Source organism: Trichechus manatus, unplaced genomic scaffold, assembly GCF_000243295.1.
Source record: "Trichechus manatus latirostris isolate Lorelei unplaced genomic scaffold, TriManLat1.0 scaffold00040, whole genome shotgun sequence".
NCBI lineage: Eukaryota > Metazoa > Chordata > Mammalia > Sirenia > Trichechidae > Trichechus > Trichechus manatus.
Genome location: NW_004443976.1, coordinates 16,374,658 through 16,379,015, shown reverse-complemented (window position 1 = coordinate 16,379,015; position 4,358 = coordinate 16,374,658). Strand labels below are relative to the sequence as shown.

Genomic DNA, 4,358 nt, shown 5'->3' with positions numbered 1-4,358 from the left:
GCAGCACCAAGTTTGGTTTTTGGTTTGGTTGAGTATAATAAACACCAAAGTTAGAGCAGTATTTACTCAACATTGAATAAAATTTATTGAGTGTCCACTGCATGTCAGAACTTCTGCTGCCTAACGCCTGGGATATGGTGATAAATCAAAGAAGCATGATGGAGCATCTCCTAGTGAAATGTGGGAAAACTTCCTCTGGAGGTAGTATGGATGCTACATTAGAAGTGCCAAGTCTGGGTGCTACTAGACTATTCAGACTACTACTAATTTTCAATATTAACACCTACTGTTTGAAAACATACTTTAATCCTTAGAGTTACTGGCCCAAAGAAAAGTGAATTATCCCCTTTGAAAAGACCCTTCCCAAATCTCCCTTTATATCCTGATTCCTTAGGCTGTAAATAAAAGGATTCATCATGGGGGTCACCACAGTGTACATGACAGCCATGACAGTCTCCTTAACAGTAGAATTATTAGCGGATGGGCATAAGTAGAGACCAATGATCGTCCTATAAAAGAGAGACACCGCAGAGAGGTGGGAGCCACAGGTGGAGAAAGACTTTTGGATGCTTCTGGCAGAAGGGACCTTGAGGAGGGAGGAGACAAGTCATATGTAGGAAGAAAAGATCAACAGGAATGGAACAATAATGACAAGCCCTCCCAAGATGAATATCACCATTTCATTCATCTGAATGTCAGAGCAGGCCAACTTCAGCATAGCAGACATGTCACAGAAAAAGTGGGAGATCACATTGTCCACACAGAAAGACAGACGAGCCATAACTAAAGTGTGCAACAAAGAAATGAACATGATCAGCACTCAGGACAGTGCTACCAGACAGAGACAGAGCCAGGGGCTCATGATGGTGGTGTAGTGCAGGGGGAAGCAGATGGCCACAGAGCGGTCATAGGCCATGGCCACAAGGAGGAAGCTCTCCAGGTCTGCAAAAAGCAGGAAGAAATACATCTGGGCCGGGCAGCCTGTGTAGGGAATGGATGCGACTTGGCTCTGCATGTTCTGCAGGAATTTGGGGATGGTCACAGAGGAGAAGCAGAGGTCAGAGAAGGACAAGTTGCTGAGAAACAAATACATGGGTGTGTGCAGGTGGGAGTCCAGTTGAATGAGAATGATGATAACGAGGTTCCCCAGGACAGTGGTGAGATACATGGCCAGGAACAGGGCATAGAACAGGATTCGCTGCTCTGGCTCAATGGGCAGGCCCAGAAGAGGGAACTCTGAGACAACAGTTTGGTTTCTCCTTTCCATGTTGCTTTTGTTTTACCTTGTAAAAATTAATATTAACTTGTATGAAAGTATGAATATACTATACACATATATACATTGCAGAACTTTCAGAAAGATATTTTTAATTAAATGTCTATAAGTCATAAGTCTTCTCCCAACTATATAAACAAATATTTACATAAAGAAAAACTACAACAGCATATGAAGTTATGAGTCAAATTTAACCATATTCCAGAATTCCATAAGAATGTTCCATAACTGCACCATGGGTCGGATCAGATCAGCAGGGTCTAAAACAAGGTAGGAAATAGTCTGAGAAAACACCTTTGTATACCTCTAGTTTAAGGATGAAAATAATATGACATCAGTCATTAAGCAAGTCACTATTCTTATCACTCAGGAATGATGATGGTGGTGATTGTGACGGTGATGATAGTGATAAGACCAGGACAATGTTTGTCAGTGCTTACTCTGTGCCAAACATTAGGCTAAAACTTAATATGCATTAAATCATTTACTTTTCACAGCAACCCTATGAAGCAGGTACTATTATCTTCATTTTATACTTAAAGAAATTGAAGCTTACACTCATTAAGTAACTCATCCAAGATCCCACACCTATTAAGCAACAGAGCTGGGATTTAAGCACAGGCTGTGTAACTTCAGATATTGACTTTTAGTGAGGAGTGCTTCCAGGACAGATACATATTGCGGGTTGGTATGTATTATTGAGATAAAGTTTTATAGATGGAGCGGAGACAGAATGAGTTCTGAGAGTAAAGCATTCTGGGGAAGGGCGTGGGAAATGTTTTTTATTCACACACCTAGTAATTAAAAAGGAATACCAGCAGTGAGCTTCCAGTTATTCAGAAATGCAACCACTTCGTCTTGATCACAGAACACAGCAGCAGGGCAAGCAAAAGATCTCCTTGTGGTGGAGGAGCACAAAATGAATGTCTTGGAAGCGTTGGAAACCATCAAAAACGCAGTGCAAAGCAATCAGTTCATGGCATAGAGAATTAAACATGGCCCTTGAACTCTCTCATTTTGTGAATATCTCCAAAAAATGACATGATGGAATAATTTTTGAGACATTAACCTTTGAAGTTTTTTGTTTCCTTGGTTTCCACTTTCTCTTCCCCGCATTCAGGTGGTTAGTCAATTCTGTGCTCATTTCCTCAGGAAAGTGACGTGGCAGGAAAGCAGAAATACATCACAAATTTTCCTGGCTTTTATTTCCAGAAGACTGAGGCCCTGTGTGAGGACAGAATCTGCTGGTATAGAAGAAAATTCTTGATCAGAATTGGAAGGTGAAATGAAACTTCTTCCCAGAAAATCAAAAACAGATTCCCTTGAATGAGGGGGCAGAGGGAGGGTAGGCGAACTGTCAGTGGATCCCAAGAAGAAAGAGAACTTGGCAATGTCACCAGAAGGCAGCAAGATAAGACGCAAGCCTTGATTCAGCGTAGAAAAAGAAAACTTTAAAATAACATATGTAACTCTATGCCAATAAACTTGATGATTTTAATGAAATAGTTGGTTTTCAGAAAGGAAAATAAAAACATTAATTCCAATATTTGCTCAAGAAATTAGAGCGATGATTAACGTTGGGCTTCTCCCGTTGTTTCTCTGGATGCCCCTGAGCCAAAGGGTTGGCATTCAGTGTTTCCCTAGCCAAGCATTTGGAGTCCGTCTTCTAAATCAGTAGTCATGAGCTCAAATCTCATTGGGGCTGCTTAATATAATATACCCTTGTGATGGTTAAGATTGTGTGTCAGCTTGGCTGGGCCATGATTCTCTGTGTTTTAATGTAATCACTCCCATGATTGAATATACTGTGAGTAGCCAATCAGATGAAAGGGAGTCTCCTTGGGCGTGTGGCCTGTATCTGTATATAAGCAGATATTCTGGCTTTTTGCTCTCTCTGGATCCTGCGGCTGCTTCCTGTCATCTCATCTCCCGTTCTTGGGACTTCAGCTGTCAGCTTATCTGCCGTACCTGGGATTCGTCGATCTGCACAGCCTGTGAGTGGGAGCCCTGCTCTCCTACCTTCCGATCTGGGGCTTGCCAGCTTCTGCAGCTGTGTAACTTGGGAGAGGCCTCTACACTGATCCACGGACTTGGGACTTTCTAGCCTCTACAATCACATGAGCTTTTTCCTTGATATAATCTCTCTCTATATATATATTTATACACTTTACTGGTCTTGCTTCTCTAAAGAACCCAGCCTAAGACAACCCTCTAGAGAGGACCCTCCATGAGGGTAAAGACCATGTGTATTTTGTTCATTGTGAGTGTCAAGTTGTATACTTCTATATTTGGCTTAGTTGTCATCTTTATTTGTTCTTCATACCACCTGATGGAAAATGAAGTACAATAAATTCTTGCAGGATAGATTATAGTTTAAAAATAAAAGACCACATTCTGAATATAATGCAGTAAAATGAAAAACTAATAACAAAAAAAGTTAATGTAAACTACTTGGCTATTAAGAAAGATTCTCCTAAATAACTTTTGTGTCAAATAAGCAATCAAGTTCAAATCTATTTAAAAAGAAAATATGACATATAAGGTCATCATAGAAGAAGAAAAATCAATGCCTAATTTTCATTGATTAAACTAGAAAAAATGAAAATAAATTAATGTAGTAGTAAGCTGAAAAAGATAAACAAAGAATGGTAAAAACTCAAAGAAAGGGGATGAAGTGATTCCTGAAGGTACAAGAAGATATTAATAAGTTAGAAAAGCAATAAAACTGATAAAATAATTTGAGGGCTGTTTCTTTTAAAAGACCTACAAATAGACAAAACTGGAAAATCAAATTTTTTAAAACATAAAGATAAATTTAGTATGTTAGGAATAAGAAAAAGGATATAATCATAAAGGCAATTTTTAAAATTTTTCTAGAACTTCTCAAATAAATTTAAAAATCTAGATGGGACACTTTTCTAAGAAAATACAAACTACAAAGATTGGCTCAAGAATATGTATTATATGCACAAAATAGTAGCTGGATAATAGTCAGACAGTAGTCGGATAATAGTCGTTTAATAGTAGTTGTCATAAATTTGAAATGTCAGATAATGAGATAGTTGATGAGGAGAAGATGTAA

General features: G+C 38.9%; 1 pseudogene; it reads right to left on the bottom strand.

Annotated features, from left to right (window-relative positions):
* Positions 1–316: 316 nt before the first annotated feature.
* Positions 317–1,267, bottom strand: LOC101345538 (olfactory receptor-like protein DTMT; annotated as a pseudogene).
* Positions 1,268–4,358: the final 3,091 nt, after the last annotated feature.